The sequence below is a fragment of the Ptychodera flava genome, chromosome 10 (assembly GCF_041260155.1).
Source record: "Ptychodera flava strain L36383 chromosome 10, AS_Pfla_20210202, whole genome shotgun sequence".
In the NCBI taxonomy this organism is placed as follows: Eukaryota; Metazoa; Hemichordata; class Enteropneusta; family Ptychoderidae; genus Ptychodera; species Ptychodera flava.
Window position 1 is genome coordinate 15,959,434 of NC_091937.1, and position 22,702 is coordinate 15,982,135.

The window sequence follows — 22,702 nt, forward strand, 5'->3', positions numbered from 1 at the left end:
AGAGCATGCAGTTCATATGGTGATTTTGTAGAGAGACATGGCCATCTCTCTTTCAAACTGTTAAATCAAGGTTACACCACAGGCCTCGAAGTTTATTTTTTGCTTACCTGCCAACTGGGCAGGTACTTTGAAAATTTACCAGCCCAACAAATTTTTTACCTGCCCAAGCCAATTTCACAAGTCTTTTACGTGTGCTACTATGTCAAAGCCTGTCTTCTGTATCACGTCGTACCTACAAAGAAAGCTGATGACTTGTTGGCCAGTACTGGGACTGGTAAACTCCTACAGTATTTATAGCAATACATGACTGCCTGCTCGTCTTTCTCATCTCGCTTTAGCCATTTGAACCATTCATCCCTGTATTTTCGCTCATACTCCTTCCAATACGAAGTCGAATTGTGCACTGCCATCGCTCTTCACGGACTTTTCACTTTCTGTTGACGTGCTTGCTACAGCCGTCAATTCATCACATGGCTCCACATTTGTTGCATCACTGTCATTGCCTCTGTCGACCGTTGCTGTACTGTCTCCTTATTTGTCATCACCTTTTCTTTTTTCACTTTGATTTTCTTGCGCATTACAAACTACCTTCGAACATTTTGTAAAGCCAAAGTTTGAAAGACTCATGTTTATTCTATGAGGTGAAGCGAGGCACGTACAATAGGTACGTACCGAGGAATGAATAAGTCACATGTCGCAGTGACGATGTATGCAAATTTATGGTAGCTCTATATTTAGACCACGTACACTGCACTGCTGTGTACGTGTGTGGGAGAGGTCAGGTCGCAAGACCAAATATGTACTGCCCTCAATGCGGAAGTCGCTTGATGATAACGCGATCGCGTCAAACATCCTTCTACTTTGAAACGGTCCGTGCTTTGAACTTAGGGCAAGGGCATTATTAATTGTTTTATTTCCTGAATGTGGACATTTCTATCAGCGAAAACATGAATTTCATGAAATAAGCAGTATTAGTCTGACAAATTCACCGGCCCAGCTGGGCCGATGACAATAAAATACACCTGCCCAGCACAATTTTTACCGGCCCTGGGCCGCTGGGCCGGCGTAAACTTCGAGGCCTGCACCAGAGCAAGACTTGTCTCTACATTCAAACGCTTTTTTGGCAGGTATCGCAAGCTGGTAGATAAATACAATATCTCTCTTCGACAAATGATCACTGATGGCATCGGTGACATTGGGCCTTAGTTAGTGGCCACTACCTATCTGACTTACAGATTGATATATGGCGGGTGCCACATGTGGGGCAGGATGCGCTTACTATTTTCGAAACACCTGACATCACTTCTTGGTCTTTTGGCCAGAGGTCCATATATCTTTCTTTCATGAATTTGACTTTGTTTGTACCGTCTATTTACTGTCTGTTCTGTGCTGTTTTGTGTCTATGTTTACAACTATTGTCTTACAAATTTTGACCTAGTGTTATTGGATTATGGATTGGTATGATTGCGATTATATTCACTCTCAGTGCCTGTATAAGCCCATACTTAACTATTTTATCAATACATTCAGCTGTTTGTTATATCTTTATCACTCTCGATGGGCCAAGGCACACTTGGGGTCAATGTCATCACTCCGTGCCAGTCTGTGTATGTCAGTCTGTCTGTATATGTATGTCCATGTTTCATACAATTGTTGACTTGTTTTGATAACTATATGGGAGCGAACGTATATTGTCACTATTTTTTTTTAAGTTACGTTCTTGTTTTTATGAGTAATTTGTAATATCGCAACATTCAGCTAAAGGGCACCTAACACTTTTGACATATTTGAAAAATATAGATATCCAATTAATCCCAAATTAGTTCCAATCGTGTTTCTTCGTAACTTGTAAAGATAGTGTTACGTGCAGAGAAAACGAACAAAAGGGTGAACTCAGCAGTTAACGTTTAAACAAAATTTATTACAAAAATAAAACTAATTGCTAAGTCAGGGATAGAGTACAAGCTTTAAAAGTGTACAGACTACTTATCTCAGCTGGGACGGCAAAGCTCCAGTCTCAGAGTTGTAACAGTCAGTTGGATGAATGAACAGTCCTTCGGCTTGCAGGCTTGTAGTTGCACAAAGTCCACAGTATAAATCCAGCGTTGGCAGTGAAGGTCTTGAAAGGTCTTGAGAATGACTACTGCTGGAGTTTAGTAACACACAAGAGACACGATCCCAAAAGTCTGACTGGAAGCTGTGCACGTCCCTTTATAAAGGCATATAAGAACAATCTAGAACTTTTATTGACATGCTAATTACTGTTCTAAAATTATCTCCCTTACACAACTAATCAACTTTCCAGAACATTCCAAACATGACTAATTGAATTCAAGGTTGTGAGGTCATCAAGGGCAGTGACCTTGAGAATGTTCTAGACTAATTGAACTCAGGTCATGATGAGTGTGGGGGGAAATGACCTACATAACACACCCCCTCTTCAAAAAAAGAAAATTTTTCAAAGAAAAATCTTTCTTTTACAAATGTAATCTTGAAAAGGATTTAAGTACTCAAATTTTGTTTTACTCTAAAGTAAAATTTCTTGAAAGTGAACAACAATAATATTTCTTGAAAGTGAACAACAATAAACTCTAAATACGAGAGAGACAGTCTGCAATTAAATTGTCTCTGCCTTTGATATGTCTAATGTCAAGATTAAACTCCTGTAACATTAAACTCCATCTTAGCAATCTCTGATTTTTGCCTTTAAATTTCTGCAGAAAAACAAGAGGGTTGTGATCAATATAAACCACTATTGGCTGATTTGAAGAAGTAACATAAACTTCAAAATGCTGTAAAGCTAATATCAAAGATAAACACTCTTTTTCAATTGTAGAGTAGTTTCTCTGGGATTTGTTAAATTTGCGTGAAAAATAGCAAACAGGATGATCTATACCATGACTATCCTCTTGCAATAAAACAGCACCAGCAGCCGTATCACTAGCATCTACAGCTAATTTGAATGGCAAAGTGAAATCTGGTGCAGACAACACTGGGGCACTTTGCAGTATGGCTTTAAGTGTATCAAATGCCTGTTGGCATTGCTCTGACCAAACAAACTTTACTTTCTTTTTAAGTAAGTTAGTCAAAGGCTCAGTAATTGTGGAGAAATTTGGACAGAATTTTCTGTAGTAACCAGCCATACCGAGAAAGCGCATCAGTTGTCGTTTGCAGTTTGGTATGGGAAAACTTGAAATGGCACTGATTTTGGCATCAACAGGTTTTACCTCACCCTGTCCTACAGTATGTCCGAGGTAAGTTACCCTAGCCCAACCAAACTCAGATTTGGCAAGGTTGACAGTCAACATTGCTTTGCTCAGTCTCTCAAAGAACTTCCGCATGAGCTTGATGTGTTCCTCCCAGGTGTCACTATACAGGACGACGTCGTCAACGTAAGCTGCACACCCGTCTAGCCCGGATATGACGTCGTTGATCATCCGTTGGAACGTGCCGGAGAGTTCTTCATTCTGAATGGCATCACCTTGTACTGGAACAATCCGTCTGGTGTAACAAAGGCGGATATTTCACGAGCACGATCCGTCAGAGGGACTTGCCAAAATCCCTTCAGTAGGTCAAATTTCGTCACATACTTGGCTTTTCCCACTCGGTCGATGCAGTCATCAATCCTCGGGATGGGAAAGTGTCTGTCTTTGTTAAAGTGTTGACCTTCCTAAAGTCCGTGCACATACGATAACTGTGATCTGATTTGGGAACAAGTATGCACGGCGAACTCCAGTTACTTTTACTGGGTTCAATAAAGTCATTGTCCAGCAGGTATTTGACTTCTTCCTGGAGATATTTGCTTTTGTTGGATTCAGTCTGTATGGATGTTGTTTTACAGGCTTACTGTCCCCAACATCAACGTCGTGATAGATGACGTTTGTCCTCGTTGGAACATCTTGAAATAGGTGTTTATATTCGTGGAGCAGTTCTTTCACCTGTTGTTGTTGTTCTGGCTGGAGGTGTGCCAACTTTGTAGACTCCAGCTTCTCCAGGATTTCTGAGTTCTGAAGCTTGACCGAGCCCAGCTTTGAGTTTAGAGTATTTTCACTCAGGTCAGTTTCAGTATCACTATCTTCATAATGGTTTGAACTGACTGTACTGACAGGCTGAGTTATAGTAGGATTATCCCTATCCAAATATGGCTTAAGCATATTTATGTGACATAGCTGTTTTTGTTTGCGCCTGTCAGGTGTTATTATGATGTAATTTAAATCACTCAATTTCTTATCAATTAGATATGGCCCAAAGTAACGAGCATGGAGTGGTTTGCCAGGAATTGGAAGTAGAACAAGAACTTTTGACCTGGTTCAAACTTCCGTTTTGAGGTGCTTTTATCATATTGGTTTTCATTGACTGCTGAGATGACTCAAGATTTTCTCTGGCTAATTCACATGCTTTAGAGAGTTTTGTACGAAAATCTGACACATATTGCAAAATATTCAGACAATCATCATCGTCTGATAGGAATTTCTCTTTAACGAGCTTAAGTGGGCCACGGACTGTGTGTCCAAATACAAGCTCAAATGGGCTAAAGCCAAGAGACTCCTGAATTGACTCTCTAACAGCAAAGAGCAGAAAATGAATTCCTTCATCCACTGCTTCTCTGTGTCAAAACAGTAGGTCCTAATCATGTTTTTCAAAGTTTGATGAAATCGCTCAAGAGCACCCTGACTTTCTGGATGATAGGCGGATGACCTATACTGTTTAATGCCTAGCTGATCCATTACTTGTTGAAAAATTCCAGACATAAAGTTGGAGCCTTGATCGGACTGGACACATTTAGGGAGGCCAAATAAAGTGAAAAATTTGACTAAAGCTCTCACTATAGTCTTTGTCTTTATGTTTCTCAGTGGTATGGCTTCTGGGAACCGAGTTGATGTACACATAATTGTCAACATGTACTCATTTCCTGATCTTGTTTTTGGTAGGGGCCCAACACAGTCTATTAGTATCCTACTAAATGTTCTTGAAATGCAGGAATTGGCTGTAAAGGGGCCTTTGGAATGGTCTGATTTGGCTTTCCTACCATTTGACGTGTGTGACAAGTTTTACAGAAATGTGCTACATCCTGCCTGAGATTAGGCCAATAAAAGTGACTGAGAATTTTATGATAAGTTTTCCTGACTCCTAAGTGACCAGCCCAGGGGGTTTCATGGGCCAGGCGCAATATTTCAGCACGGTAGGGCTTTGGAACCACAATTTGATGTTTTATAGCCCAATCGTCATCAACCAAGACATCTGGAGGTCTCCATTTACGCATGAGAATACCAGATTTTGTATAATAGGAAACAGAGCTATCGAAGTTTTATCTTCATCATCTACCCTGTCAAACAAGCCAAAATATCTGGGTCTTTGTGTTGTTCTGCAATGAGATTTGATCTAGAAATGTCTGACTTTGGTCAGCAGAAGTTTTACTGGAAGTTTCAAATCCACGAGGGATAACGGAATGATCCGTGTCAAACACCTGACTGAGAAAGGTGTCATTTAAGTCAACATCTGTGACATTATTTTTGAGAGTATTTTGATTCTCGGAAGTTTTCTTTGACATGGCTCGAGTAATGGCACATGAAGGAAATAAATCGGGTATCTCTTGTTCAATTGGCTCTGGATCCTGATCTAAACTAGGATTATCAGTCACAAGTGGATTAGTAATGACCTTGTCCCCAGCAAGGTCGTTTCCAAGAAGAAGGTGAATCCCTTCAAAAGGCAAAAAAAGGCCTAATACCTAAAGCCACAGGTCCAGAAACAAAGTCCGAAGACAAATAGACATTATGGAGAGGAACAGGAATGTAAGTCATTGCAATCTACCCCCTTAATAGAACTTTAGAACCTGAAAATGACTTTTCAGAAAACGGCAGGGTATCTGCCAACAAAAGAGACTGGGAAGCCCCGGTATCTCTTAAAATTTTGACAGGGGTAGCGGAAGAAAAATCACTAGAAAGTGATATAAAACCATTATGAATAAATGGTTCGAAAATACCCATAATGCTATCTTGAGAAGAATTGACCTTGACCTCATTAATTGGGGATAAGAGGGGTTTAACCTCAGAAAATGTGTTACACACATTATTAGACTCTAATTGAGTTGATGAAGAAATAAAGCCGGTTGGCTTAGATCCACTTTGACCACTTTGACCTTCACGTTTTCTTTTCAATTTGAAACAATCTGACATTAAATGGCCGTCTTTCTTACAATAATTACAAGAAAGTGTACCGAACTGTTTGTCAGAAGGAGATTGAGACTTGGGATCTGATGATGTGGAAGTGTTACTTGAATTTTGTGAACTGTTGTCATTTGATTTCCTACTCTCCTTTGAAAAATTCTTGGATGAAAAGGAGGAGTTAAATTTACCTGCATTGTTTCTGTGTGAAAAGGACTGGGATGGTTTGCTGAGAAATGAAGATTTGTGGGTCAATGAATAATCATCGGCCAAACGTGCAGCAACCTCTAATGTATCTGCCTTTTGTTCATCGATAAATGTCTTGATGTCACTCCGGATGCACCTTTTAAATTCCTCAATCAAAACGAGCTGTCGTAATTTGTCATAATTCTGACTGACCTTTTCAGAAGAACACCAACGATCAAACAGTTGTTCTTTTGTTCGAGCAAATTCAACATAAGTTTGATCCTTCACCTTCTCACAATCCCTAAATTTCTGACGGTAAGCTTCAGGCACCAACTCATAGCCCTTGAGAATTAATTCCTTCACAGAATCATAATTTGAAGCCTGCTCTACTGACAACTGAATGTAAATTTCTCTGGCTTTACCCACCAAAGCACTCTGCAAAAGCATAGACCAGGACTCCTTAGGCCAATCCAGACTCTGAGCAATTTTCTCAAAATGAAGGAAATATTTATCAACATCCTTTTCTTGGAAAGGGGGAACTAACCTGAAATGCTTAGTGATGTCAAACTTGTCTGAAGGGAAGAATTTTCCTGACTGTCCAAGCTCTAAACGTTTTATTTCTACCTGTAATCGCTGTTCTTCTAATCGCAATTCCTTTTCTCTCTGTCTTTCTTCCATTTCTAATCTTTCCTGCCTATCTTTCTCTCTCTGTCTTTCTTCCATTGCTAACTTTTCACGTGCCAAATCTGCCTGTATTTCTAATTCTAATTTTCTGAGTTCAAAGGAAGACTCAGGCTCATAATCTTTTAGGGCAGACTCCTCAAAATGGCCTGAATTAACTAAATGTTTTGCAATCTTGAACTGTATCTCTCGCTTGCGCATAGATCTTTTGACTTCTACTTTAAGGAAATTTGCCAGTGCTATGAGGTTGTCTTTTCTGAGGGAATTAAATGTGTCCTGATCAAGGTCATCCATAAATTCGTCTGGCTTGAATTCCGCCATGATTGGATTTCGCTGAGTTCACAGTATACAGTAGTTTTGAAAAGGTAGGCAAAATGTTGTCAAACGGCTCAAAATATTCGTATCCCGGACAAGCCCCCAATTTGTTACGTGCAGAGAAAACGAACAAAAGGGTGAACTCAGCAGTTAACGTTTAAACAAAATTTATTACAAAAATAAAACTAATTGCTAAGTCAGGGATAGAGTACAAGCTTTAAAAGTGTACAGACTACTTATCTCAGCTGGGACGGCAAAGCTCCAGTCTCAGAATTGTAACAGTCAGTTGGATGAATGAACAGTCCTTCGGCTTGCAGGCTTGTAGTTGCACAAAGTCCACAGTATAAATCCAGCGTTGGCAGTGAAGGTCTTGAAAGGTCTTGAGAATGACTACTGCTGGAGTTTAGTAACACACAAGAGACACGATCCCAAAAGTCTGACTGGAAGCTGTGCACGTCCCTTTTATAAAGGCATATAAGAACAATCTAGAACTTTTATTGACATGCTAATTACTGTTCTAAAATTATCTCCCTTACACAACTAATCAACTTTCCAGAACATTCCAAACATGACTAATTGAATTCAAGGTTGTGAGGTCATCAAGGGCAGTGACCTTGAGAATGTTCTAGACTAATTGAACTCAGGTCATGATGAGTGTGGGGGGAATGACCTACATAACAATAGGATCGTCGTCACTTATCCTTCCATTCAGTTTTTTACCGAATTAGTAACGGCTGTAGGTTGTACCTTTCATCTTAAGTTGTAACCTTTGACGACAACCTTCTATTCTGCCATCTGCCTCATTGATCCAGTAAAAGAAATTAGGAAATAACCTTGCAAATTGAAGGATCAGAGCAGGATTATATCTGATTACCGCCATTAAAAATTCAAAAGATTACTGTTGTTATCTGCCAGTGTATTATCGACCGCTGCGTTTTGACATTCTAACTTGGCTCAAGTCTCTTTGATTTTGCGAAAACATTTGTGATTTTACTGAAAGCTTTTACTTTGTCCATTATTAGTTGCAGATAGATTATTCAATGCTTGATAAGAATACTCTGAAACATTTATAATGTACTAAGTCTATTAGCTTTACCAAACCATCAACAGCCGAATGTCACTTCACAACGAAAAAAAACCCCTAAAATTGTGATTCTGACGCTGATAAGACAGTTGGTATTTTGATTCCTAAAATAACTAGCACGTCGCTTCTAATTGGAAGAGAAGTATCACTTGTGGATCTTGAGTCACGAAACCTTAATACAAAATTACTTTTTCTGAATCTATGTTGGTTTATTCTTTCTGTGTACTGAACGCATTTGCATGCGATCGTGTGTTCGACATGTCTTAGTGCATCCAGTGCTCACCTTAACAGTGGAATGACAATTTGCAATAGACATTTTATCCTGTCTACTTGTCAATTCGTATTACGTTATTGACATCACGGCGAAGGCGTAGTACTCATTTTTATTTAAAAGGTATACTGTCACCTGTTCCAATTTTGCCACAGTTACCATGGAAAGAGAAAATCTAACCAATCACAGATTTTAAGCAGGTGGCCGTTTTTTAAAAACAGCGCCCTCATATGGGCATTTTGGATACCAAGAAATGCCCCTTTGACCATATATGGGCATATTTAGATTACAGGTGACTGTATACCTTTAAGGGAGAACGCGCCCTGGGGACAGAAATTCAGGGTTTCAAACTTTATCAAAGTCTCTTCTGATCTACCACTTGTGGGGGCTCAGTTTAAAGATCTTTATGAAAGAAAAGTTTTCACCGTCTTAGTTTTTCGAAAATGGAAAATTTTACTTTCCCCACAGAGTTAACACAGGGATGGCGACCATTTTGAATTTCAAATATCGGGAAATGAACTACGCAGTGCAAATCGATACAAACTGCACGGCTCGACCTAAGAAAGGTTTTACTTTTTTAGACTCTTCTTCGTTTCCTTTTGGGGGACTTTTGGCATTTTGGATTCTTTTGACTGTACTTAACCATACATCCGGTGTTGCTGTTATTGTTGTAGCTGTTGCTATTGATGACGCGGTGTTTTATTTATGGCGGTTATTACATCGTGTCTTGCTTTAGTTTCGTTTTGTTTTTGCCTCATGTTTCGTAAAAAAGACCCGGTTTTACATACAGCTTCTAAAATCCCTCTTGTCCAAAGTGATCTGTTGTGAAGAACTAAAGATTATAACAGTAAGCTTAAGGAATTCGTATTCTTATTGCAAAGGTGGGTTTAAGGTATAAGTTACATCTCAAGAAAATTGTAGTTGGCGTCCATTAGATAGAATTACTCGCCATTGGCGTTCTAAGGCACGACATTGAGTCACTTATGACCGAGGTGAACAAGTGACGTCATGAAATCAATAATGCACTACTGTCATCATCAGCGGAGGGCATCAAATCGGCGGCAATCAAACAGACGCATCTCGGACAGATACATATTTCGGATAGATAACATCTCGGAACTTGAAGAAAACGAGGACGAAGATATGCAAATTGGACACAAAGATGAAGAGTGAAGCCAAGCGGTGCCAATAGGGGCAGTACAGATGCCATTTGTCCTGACCCTGGATCGTCTAGTGGAGCGTGATTACATGCCATCGAAGGGCACATACATTAATGTCTTGCAGAGTTCTAGGTTTAAAATTAAAATATGACACCCTTCGTCTTAACTACATTCTAGAAATAAAAGTACATACATACATACATACATACATCGTACATACATACATATATAGATACATACATACATATATATACATACATACATACATACATACATACATACATACATACATACATACATACATACATACATACACTACACACATACATACATACATACATACATACATACATACATACATACATACATACATACATACATACATACATACATACATACATACATACATACATACATACACACACACATACATACATACATACATACATACATACATACATACATACATACATACATACATCATACATACATACACACACACATACATACATACACACACACATACATACATACATACATACATACATACATACATACATACATACATACATACATACATACATACATACATGTACATACATACATACATACATATACATACATACATACATACATACATACATACATACATACATACATACATACATACACAATAAACATACATACATACATACATACATACATACATACATACATACATACATACATACATACATACACACACACACAAACATACATACACACACACATACATACATACATACATACATACATACATACATACATATACATACATACATACATACATACATACATACATACATACATACACACATACATACATACATACATACATACATACATACATACATACATACATACATACATACATACATACATACATACATACATACATACATACACACACACACACACACACACACACACATACATACATACATACATACATACATACATACATACATACATACGTACATACATACATACATACATACATACATACATACATACATACATACATACATACATACATACATACATACATACATACATACATACATACATACATACATACATACATGGTGAGCACATCCGTTCACTAGCGTGCGACTGAATATAGATGAGGAAGAGTATGTAAAAGAGGAAGGCTCGTTTATTGAGGCATTTTTGATGAATGACAAGGTCACCTTTAGGGTCATAAAATTATAAATGGCTCTCGGTAATTGGTGATAACAGAAGACTCTATGAGACATGTCAGAAATAGAGCAATTTCAGAGAATTGTATTGGAATTCACTGAATCATTTCAGTACATCGAGCAATTTCAATCGCCTTTCTATACAGCGTCAAAGTGGAACTTATAACCCTGTCGTTTCTGATGACGACATTTTATTCCTTACTCTTACAGAGAGGCCGTTTTTTTCTATGAAGTTCAGCTAAATAGACATGGACAATCTAGATTGATAAAAGCTGAGATCTATATTGGGAAATTGCACAAATTCCTCTCACAGCAACCTAAATGGCAAAATTATCTAATATTGAAATTGAGTTTCATCTTAAAAGAGAGAGCAACTACGATGTGGGAATGTTTGAATGGTGTGACGACAAAGGTGAGCAAAAAAATCTAATTATTCGGGGGAGAAGTTTTATATAGGGCATTTGACAGCTGAAATGTTTACCTTTCGTGTTGGAATACATCACCAGCGATTTCTCCATTCAACGGTCTCTCTCTCTCTCTCTCTCTCTCTCTCTCTCTCTCTCTCTCTCTCTCTCTCTCTCTCATATTTGTCTTTCTGTGTGAGAGAGAGGGGCAGCAGAGGGATACGAGAGAGAGAGAGAGAGAGAGAGAGAGAGAGAGAGAGAGAGAGAGAGAGAGATGTCACAGTGGACTGGTGGAATACGAGCGAGCGCCAAACCTCGATACAGCTAACGAAGTTCATCGAGTAGATTAGCAAGATCAGCAAAGGTCGGATTCAACGCCGACACCGGTGATAATCAATTTTATTCAGTTATCATGACTTCGGACCCGCTGGTTTTTAAGAACGAGAAACGGAACACACAGTGTACTCTCCGAAATATATTTCTCACCCTACAGGATTTAAATGACTGTTCAATGAGACGGGTATTATTTCAGCCCAAACAATAGTTGCAAAACTGACAACTGTTGTCATGGTAACAGAGAATCGATGACAATCAGATGGACAGAAAGGATCGGCTTATCTCGTTGCGTGCATACTATCGTTTTTAAACTATAGGACAAGAGTGTACTGCCTGATCGTTACATGTAATAAAATATTCATTCCACGCCTTTGAAGTGCTTCTGTTCTTGCTTAAAATCTGGGAATGTTAAAAATCAAATGTTACGTTTACTCGCCGTTGAATTATCAACCACATTTATATTTCTTTAAGCACACAGCGAATCTGATGAAAAGTAACTTCACTCTTAAAGAAGATTAAAAAAAATTAAGACGTTGAGAATTCCATAAGAATGATTTCTACCCACAATCAATATTTGGCATTATTGATCAGAGCTTTACGGACCCTATTTAAAAAGTCTCGTGTTAGGTCAGATTTCTGAAGTCGAAAAGTCTAGTGATGAAATCGTTTAAATTCGCCGACTCGTGCATAGAAACTCCAGAATCTTGAAAGGCTAGGCTGCAAGAAATAACTGACTGGTTGTCATTTAGAAGACAGACAACAAATGATGGCTGTAATATTCCTCAACCAAAGTGCAATAATTGTTCACCGCAGAGAGTGTTGGGCAAAATTCTTGGAAAAATCAAAGCTCTTAAGAACTTCTACGGATCGCTTTAAGGAATAGAAAATTTTCTCACTCGCCCCAGAGTTTTATTCCATTCTGTATCGACTCTTGATCAATCTGAAAGGCGGCATTATCAGAAAAAACAGGGTCGGCGAATAGTCATCAACGGCGGTGCTCAGATGTGCCAGGTATTGTAAATTATGTTACCACATATAAAGTCTCTCTCATACCTAGTCGTCATTTCACAGATTTTTGTCTCCATGGCAACTACTTCCTTTTCACTCAAATATGCATTACCTTCCGAGCTCCTCAACTCTCGCTCTTTGAATAATTCGTTAAGTCACCGTACGGCAAACACGCGATCATCGGTATGTACAGAGCGATCTACGCCTTTTCGCATGCTATGCACATGAGAATACGAATCTCATTTCAAGGACATGAGATACTGGCCACCCGAGACGTCTTGAGAAACGATGAGACATTAGCATTCTATAACTGTGTCACTACGTCCTCAATTACAATACACCATATTTACATACATGCATACGTACATACATACATACATACATACATACATACATACATACATACATACATACATACATACGTACATACATACATACATATATACATACATACATACATACATACATACACACCACACCACACACACACACACACACATACATACATACATACATACATACATACATACATACATACATACATACATACATACATACATACATACATACAGACTGACAGACAGACATACAGACAGACTGACAGACAGACAGACCGACAGACAATACTCAAATATGCAACGGCTCGAAGAAAGAGGTGGTTATTCTTATCGACGATGCTGAGATAATATGTATTGTGATAATTGGGCTCTCAAATATTTTCAGTACATTGGTCTAACAATTTTGGTGGTCCATTCAATGTTCTTGCTGTGAGAAAGAAATTCACCGGTTTACGCTTTCGAAATCAAAAATTGTATTTTTCTTCATACATTTCACACGTGGCAGCCATTTTGAATTTCAAGTATCGGTAAATGTCAGGTCATTTGTTTCCTACTACAAATTTGCACGGTAATCCCGAATTTTTTCTTGATTTGGTGATCGAATGTTTGAAAATTTCAATGAGGAAAGTTTGAGCAAAGGTTTATAGTATTTCACTTTCGAGGATACAGTGATCTTTTTTATAATTAACAGAAAAACCATATCTTGTCTCAAGGTTAGTTTGGTGTCCTTTAAAACGCACAACGAAAAGGATTGTCTGTCGTGACCAGAAATTTATCATTTCCTCTTAGAGTTGACGACCGAATATTGAGGCCATTTTGCAAGTTCCAAAGTTTACAAATAATGGCCTACAGCTTCTTCAATTCAAATATTGGTATTTGAGAAAACTGCCCCAGTTTCTTCTTACTGAGATCGGGCCATAACTTAGCAAAGAACTGTTTACCTTGCAGTAAAAGTTCTTGGCTGGGAAGGTGACCAGAATGCGAGATACAAGGATATGTAAATGCACTGCGCCGCGTTCAATACTTTCATCATCCTTCGCAGCTCTTTTTCGATATCAGTTAGTCGGTGCAGTCGCCGGATTCACTTGCTCATAGTTTTGTCGACAAATAGTAGGCGACAATCCGCACATTCTTTAACCAGTATGCAGACAATGGTTAAGATTAGATTTACTGATAAGATTAAAAAGTATACAATGTATTGTATTAAGATTAAACGCATCATAACTGTGGTTCATCAGTTTTGTCTCTGGAAGTTGACATAAACTACACTCCACTGTAAGCAATTTTTGTTGTATTTTCAAGCACTGTTATGCTGTTACTAAAAGACGGTTTCTTGTTCTACTTCCAAATGTCACATAATCAAGAATATTCGAAATGCTTGGAAGTGATTAACTTCCTTTCGGCGCATAAAGTAAAAATGTAACTTGACAGCCGAATTGTAGTTCCACCAAGACTCCATGAGCCAACGATAACTTTTCACATTGTACAAAATATGCCACGTTGAAAAGACCCACACTCTGAATTCCAGATATTTCAGGTAGAGGAGTATAAAAATGTACGTGGTTAATAGAACAAGAATCAAAAGTCACAACTCTTGTCCTTTTACGTGAAAATTATTTATTCCTTGTATGTTCTCCTCTGACCTATCTATCCGTTGTCTTTGATAATAAAGCGTTTAAACTTTCCCTACGATACTGATCTACGTCAAATCTAATCAAAGAATGATAAAAAAAACACGTGCGACAATATAGTCTTGGCGAGAGATTACTTGTAAAACATGTAAAACAAATGTTAAGCATGTGTTTAGTGTGTCACGCAGATGTTTAACACGTGCACTGACAGAAAACTTTGCCGACTCTGAACCCCTACGCCGAAGGCAGAGTCGAGGAAGAATTCGTACAATATAAAGATGGAAGATCGTTCAATCTCCTGGTGAGTGTTACTGCTGATTTGGGCGCCATCATTCGAAAAGGAGCAGACGACAGTGAGGAGGCAACAATGGTAAATTGAGAAGACACGCGAAGCTGTATTTTATGTCGGATGTGTAGATTCCCTCTTCAGGATACAAGAAGATGGAAATAGAGGCGGCATTCACACTGTGTTGCCATGGCAACAACTCAAAAATGTTCCGCGGGCGGAGGAGAAAGCGCAATATTCTTGATTATGTGACAAACGGTACATGATTGCCATGGTTTCTGACTGCAATCGTCAATTACGTAAAAAAAAACGGAGTCCTACAGGGTCCACTGCGTCTGTTCAAATCTTTCGAGATTTCTTGCTCCTTCATTCCTCAGACCCGCGGAACCTTACAGCGAAAGAGACTTAAATGGGGTTATGTCTCTCCATGTCACTAGGATTATACATGATTTGTTCAAATTAAGGCACCGCCATAAACCAAAGCAACTTCCACATTCTTAAATCAACATTCAGTTCTTTCAATTGACGTCGACGAACGGCGGACTTGCGCTGACAGAAAGTCGATAACAGCCGGCAATGTTGTTATACTCATTAGAATTTTGGCGGGAAGGGAACTGTCACTGAACGACATTAAAACCATTCATTTTTCATATGACTGTGCTCTTTTCATTCACTGCAGATAATGATAGCCGGTAATTTGTAACTTCGGTAAATACTGACTGAATACTCTCCCGTTTCACGAGACTGGTTTTCCAATTTCCCGCCAAGACAGGTCATTACAGTTTTCGTGTTTGCTTTATACTGCGGGTATACTTTTCGCGCCAAAAGAACCTGCAAACTGTCAAGCCAGGTGTCATTTCTAACATTTTCGATGTCAAGGAGTGTTGACTTATCCAGGGAGAGAGTCATCACTATGACAACACGCCACCTTTGCGGTAACATTTCGTACTTTTACTCGTTGGTCATTGTGGATATTAAAGGTGAGGGGGTTATCGTAATTAGTCATAGGCACGGTGACGCGCGGCATGCATATACAATTAGTATGGTACGGTAAAAATACTTCGTTTGAGACATAGACTCTCGAGAAAAACCGTTTTCTCGAGAGTCTATGGTTTGAAACAAGCATGGCCAGTCCCAATATGACGGAACACTTTCCCTCTACCGACGGAGGGACTGTGGGTGGAACAATTGCCTCCTATCTCTTCATAGAAATAACGCGCCTGAATTTATCATCTTTCTCAACCTTATTTTGGACACTTTCAGCATTTTGTTCTGTGCCAAAGGAATAATAGTACTATATGTAATTATATATATGACCGGCTTATCAGTGTATACAAACTTGCTGGGCAGCATAAATAACGCATGCTGCTCTTCTGCAAGTAGAGCTCGACGCCCCATTGTTACAGTCAGAACGTGCAGCCGTTGATGTATTTTCAACGGGTATGTAGTTCACAGTTCAGCTCTAGAGAGGTAGATTATGAGTAATAATAAAAATTTCCCAAAATTGACAAAGTCACAGAGGAGTTTTACTGAAGTATCGACCACAAAGGGCATTCTACGGACAGAACATATATTTTCTTGCGTAACGTTCGTCCTTTCCCTAGCCCCTCGGCGACAACGCCGTGCTGACATGCGCACTTACAAGTTAACATCATTCTCGACTCAGAGATATCCGCTGTCGATATGGAGGATTTTCGCGGACTGTTGGCAGTTTTATCGCCCACTTGGGTCTGAACAGCAGCGACACTCATGACGATGCACGTTACAGGAAATCACGGGTCATATCACATCAAGCTAGAGAAATGTCTCGTCCTGCATCTCAACATTCGTGTTCCGGACACGAGATGACATTTAAATAGACACGAAAAAGAGGGGGAAATCAGAAAAGCTCTCAGCTAAGGAAGTTATTCGTGATTCATGAACAGGAATATTAATGATAAAACACAACAAAAAAGAGACATATTTTTAAAATATATCAGGTGTCGAGTGTGGTTACGCATTGCGTGTGGTCGATGCGGTATTTTTCTCGAGTTGTCTGGTAATTGTTAGAGTGAAAGTAATTCCTACACAATATTAGATATTCTAACTTCTGATATTACATAGATACATTAAAAGGAGTTTTTTTTGTAAAAAAATGAAAAAAATATGAAGCAGTGTAAAGTTTCACAAATTCGCCAAATGTAGATATTGGACGCTCGATAGCGCATTCTGTTTCCAGCTTGAACAGGCGTTATTAACTGCGCGAGCAGTAATGTCAGAGGTCACGCGATATTGTAACACAGACTGACAAGTGTGTCCACGAACATAGTATTATTACTCACATTAATTGTCGCAGGTCGGGCAATATTCAAACACATATTGACAACCAGCCCGACAGCTGGGAAACGGTAATCTCTGTGACGTCGGCGTGTGGTGGAATGACGCATTGTTTGGTGTCAGCGCAACAATGTGAACATCGAACATTTCTTCGCCAAATTATTTCTGCATATTTCCATTGTTTCGAGTCAAGGGATATAGGGAAAGGGAACAGTAACAGTGAGATAAGCTGATGTAGAATTATCAAACCCGATATCTAATTTGTAAATGGATGTAACGGGTTTTTTCTGGCATACTGTCACGGAATTATTGACTATTCAAAATTTCTTGGCATTATTTAATAGCCATTCCTCCATCGATGTTCTGAAACGTTTACCGTCAAATTGACTTTGATAAACTGCAAAAAGAGCATACACGAAAATTTCAAAAAATTCTTGAACGTTTTATGTTTATTTGCGATAATAAGCATTTGGTGCAAATATGGGACAGAACACATGTTGCTATCAATGTACATTTGCCGAAAATTAAGAGTGGTGATGCCGCTTTTGATTTATAATTACTTATGTTTATTAGTAGTATTTTTTATTAATTTATGTATTTATTTATTTATTTTTTATTTATTTAAATATTTATTTGTCGGGGTATAAGTCACATCTATTGTTTACCCAAATTTCTTGTGGTTAACTTTTCCCAAACACACAAAATATATTTGATACTTTTATTTGAAGTTGCTCTGAGATACAGATCTTGCATTTTTCCAAGTCAACGACACACACATACTGGCTATCATCTATAAATCTAAACATTTTATCATCGGAGGCCTCATCATTATCTGTCTCTTGACGGCTGGACTCGGTCGCAAACACCCGGATGTTAAAGAGGCCCATTTTATTTTCCAAAACGAAGTGAAGCCAGGGGGCATCGCAAACACTGGCCGAAGCAGGATGTGTGCTTTTCTAATAAACGGGGCCTGCAAAATCGACGCTGTGTCAACATGCGTCGCGAGATTTAACACTTGCTCTCCATTTATATTGCACCAGCTCACAGTACTTGTCACTGCCCGCGGATAGTGCTGCGTCTGAGAGCAAACTCATGGACACAGAAATGACTAAAATACACAAACCGCATCTCATGTCTAAATACTAAACGACTTAAATTAGTCAATATAAAAGCGACGTGGAGTCAATAACAAGCTCTCTCTCTCTCTCTCTCTCTCTCTCTCTCTCTCTCTCTCTCTCTCTCTCATGTAAACATACACAATTACTTTGAGTACAAAGCAGTTAACACACACACGTTATAGATAGATAGATAGATAGATAGATAGATAGATATATGTGTGTGTGTGGAGACGCTTCACCACTTACGAAAACGCATATGGGTATTTGAATTCTAAATGTTGCGATGTTTTTACGTCAAATGAGGCAGACACCACTAGGTCATACTTTATTGACCGATACAGGTAGTCTATTTTGACGTTCAGCATGTCAGGGAGTGAACACTGAGCGACTTGTTAACTAAACGTGCGGAAGTAAAACACCTATTGCAGCACTTTGTGAAGGAGCATTGAAGATTTCTCATACACCGACCTGCAGAATGATACAGTTAGCAAAATTTCCCGCTTAAAAAATCTGTCGCCTAAACAGATTTCAAAAGAGCAGCCGGCCTTTATGGTGAGACCCGTGTGCTATTTGGATTGAAATATGTATGGAATATTAATTAAACGTCAATATGTAAGATGCACTCATAAATTATTGATCAGTCAAAACCCGTATTTGATATTAAAGATGACAGATTCGTTAATGGATGATAGGTGCCCTTACCTCGCATTCGTTGATGCTCGCTTCGCCCGGCCGTGAAAACTCAGAGACAAGATTTCGCTGACATTCCGAAAATTTCGGTGCAGCGGTCGGACAGACGACACAGGCTACGATTCTCCCGGTCAAGAGTTGCGCAGAATAGACACGTTCGGGTATATACGCTTCACGAACTCCCTCGCTCGATGTCACTGTAAATGTGGCCACAACAAGACGTGCAGTGCAGAGCCTGTGTGGCGGCGGGGGCGAGATATCGTCTGTTTTCTGACAACGCCGCTGTTGGGTGATTACTCGGTCTTCGCCTGTGCTGGTGAGCACACTGCGAACTGACAACGGGACACCAGGAATGTGCGGTATGCGGTGAGGTCGACGGACAACGTCTCATGAACGTCCATCGTAGGCCCTGCAAGCCGCCAGTGTGTGCTGCCCTCAATTTTCTCTTTCCTTGAGCCTGTGACGTCACAACGTCTTCACAAACGAGTCCGAAAATCGGAGAACTCGGCGGGCATATTCAGTGCAGTGCAGTTGATAGACACGTTGATGTGCAGGAAGAACGGTTCATGGGCAACTGCGCATGTGTAAGTCACACAGCAGGACGCAATACCTTGACCATTTTTGGCAAGCTCATAAAGACCGGGAAATAACTAGCATACGATTACGAAGATTTTTCTTCCGAAATAGAATTTTCGTCTTCGCTAGCGGGCGTCCTATCCTCCTAAGATTTTGCATTACATCTGTAGAGCAACTCTATCCTTGATTCAGTTTGCAAGAAACGTGCCTGAATTTGTGAATGAAGATTTCGCTGCAATATACTAGTTTCTTTGGCATCTTTACATGTAAACAGCCTCGCACTTTACTGTCTACTTCAAATTTCACAGAAATGTTTATAAACTTAGTTAAAATCATTCAAGTTCAATTTTTTCAGAACGACGATGGATGTACACGATATGATTCATTATCGTGACTCCCCTACTTTGCGATCGAAATTTTACAACCGCGTGTTGTGAAACTTTCAGCGGCTCTATCCCAAACACTGAACTTGGAAACTATCTTTCTGTGGGCAAAATTGCACAGGAAGTGTTCAGAACTTTCTCATCACATTAACCTTTAAATTCTCCGTGTGTCGTAAATTTTGATGCATTTTCCCTTTTTTATGTTCTGTCGGTAAAATACAGGTTATTGCACTAATCCTAAAATAACGATAAAATGCCTGCATTTGAGCTTGCATCTCAGCCTGTACTTCAGTGGTATTAGTATTATTGTTAACAACTGAATTTGAGTCCGGACAAGAATTTATTTCTAAGCAATAACACTGTATGTTGTAAAAAATTCATTGTTAATAACAAGGTTAAAACTGTACAATAATTCAACATGTACTCTATAAAGAGGAATAAGACAATATACTACATTAACCGGAACAAATAACGAACATTATATCCAAAGTTGCAAAAACTATTGTCCCTTTTCAAAAGTGTAAAATCTTGCTATCCGCTAACGGAAAGGAAGGCCTAAGTTTAAAAATTGCCAGTAATGATTATTCTTTAATCGCCCTTGCTGACGCCTGTCATTATCAGCCTTTTTGCAACTTTATACCACAGTGAGGGTCGAATATTGTTAGAAATTCCTAAGAAATTCCTGAGATGTGTTCCTATTATTGAATCACCATCCTCCAGCTCCATCCTCTATAGAGGGCGTTTTCTTGCAGTTGACCCCTTTTAATATACAACATGACAGCCATATTTTTGAGTAATGCCTTTGTGTGATCAGTGTTTTAATGCTTTGAATTAAAGTAATATCGACATGCGTATTTTCTTGCCTGTAGTAAACTGCACTGACACAGAACAGTTTCTACTGATTAAGACATTAAATATTGGTTAAACTGTGGTTTTCGCCAACCTTAGGATGTCCGCACAGAGAATTAATCTGCCATTTTTAGAAGCAACAAAATTTCCAACAGAGGGAAAACATAACAGACAGTGACGGTAGAACTATTATGGTCTCAAGCAAGTATCACATTGCATGCTGGTACTTTCATGTTTGAATGTAGCTATAATGGTGATACTGCTGTTGCTGCCGTTATGTAGGTCATTTTACTCTACCCATGACCTGAGTTTAATTGGGCCAAAACATTCTTAAGGTCACTCTCCCCCATAATCTTGAATTCAATTAGTTATGTTGAGAACCCTCTGGAAATTCAATTTGTCGTGTTTATCCTTTGAATTAGTGATTAGCTTTATTCTTTAATAAATTTTGTCGTAAGAAAATTGCTGACTTCACTTTTTTCTCATGTAACACTGCCGATGATGACGGCAATGATGATGATAATGCTTACAGTATTTTTGCTGGTTTTGTTGTTGTTGTTGTTGTTGCTGTTGTTGTTTTTGTTATTGATTATGATGATGATTATGATGATGATGATGATGATGATGATGATGGTGATGTGATGGGTGGTGGTGGTGTTGGTGGTGGTGTTGATGGTGAATTTTCTTATGGTAGAATCTGTTCTTATTTGAATCTCATCTATTATAACACAAAGAAAGCCTTAATAAAATGCTGACAGCGCTACAGCTTAGCTGGGGAGAAATATTCTTCAGTCTTGACAACGACTATCAATCATAGATTGGTCAGTTGATTCGCTTCTTCGCAGTGGAAAGAATTGGACAACACTGACCACGTTAAGTTTTATAAATTATTTGTTGGTGTCAGAGTAAAGGGGTGCGTTTGGGCGTACCGTTCTCGTAAGAAGAACATCCGACGAGGGCGAGCTTTCGATAGCTGTTCTTGTTCTTGACGACCAAACGAAACGGCCTCGCTTTGGCTGAACTTGGTACAAATGTAATTAGGCATATAGTCACGGCAACAGACAACTGTTACGAAGTAGATCCTGTTTCTATAGTGGTAGCGCTATATTTTAATCATCGTTCATACAGAAGCTTTACCCAAATATTGCGTTGAAGACATTCGTTGTATTTGTGCAACAGTTTACTCTCGAAAATTTTCGACAACACTCCAAAACCGAAAAAACATCACATGTTTTGAAAGATCAAACGTGTAATAATAATTCACCTATCTCGACTTGTATTCTGAAATGTTTTTCATACAATAGCAACATAGCACTAACATTTTCATTTTCGCGCAGCTGGTTTCCGCCATCTTGTTGTCGTCTGCTCCCGGTACAGACCAGGGTTGTGTTCTCCGTTCTCGGAACGAAGATCGGCTATTTCCGGAAATGTAGCGAAGAGAATCGAGCTCGCTCGGCATATCCGAGCACCGTTCTTGTGTTGAGAACAGTGCGCCCAAACGCACCCAAGGACACGCACGGAGTGCGACCTCTAGAGGCTCCAATTACCAATGAATATAACAATATGAAGCGTTCGCTGCTGTTCAAAAAAGGCCATGTTGTGACTTATGTGCGGCAGCTGCCATTTCAGTTGGAAAAGTAAAGCGTTTTTCGTGTGTGGCACCATTGA

General features: G+C 39.1%; 1 protein-coding gene across 2 annotated transcripts in view; it reads right to left on the reverse strand.

The window, feature by feature from the left end:
- The window catches only part of LOC139142117 (popeye domain-containing protein 2-like), a 54,292-nt gene extending 34,488 nt beyond the window's left edge, over window positions 1–19,804 (reverse strand). Inside the window, exon 1 of one of the 2 annotated variants that reach the window (XM_070711944.1) lies at window positions 19,239–19,804. The gene's annotated coding sequence lies outside the window, so the exon portion shown is untranslated. The remainder of the gene's footprint in view (window positions 1–19,238) is intronic. The other variant, XM_070711945.1, reaches the window with a different exon arrangement.
- Window positions 19,805–22,702: the final 2,898 nt, after the last annotated feature.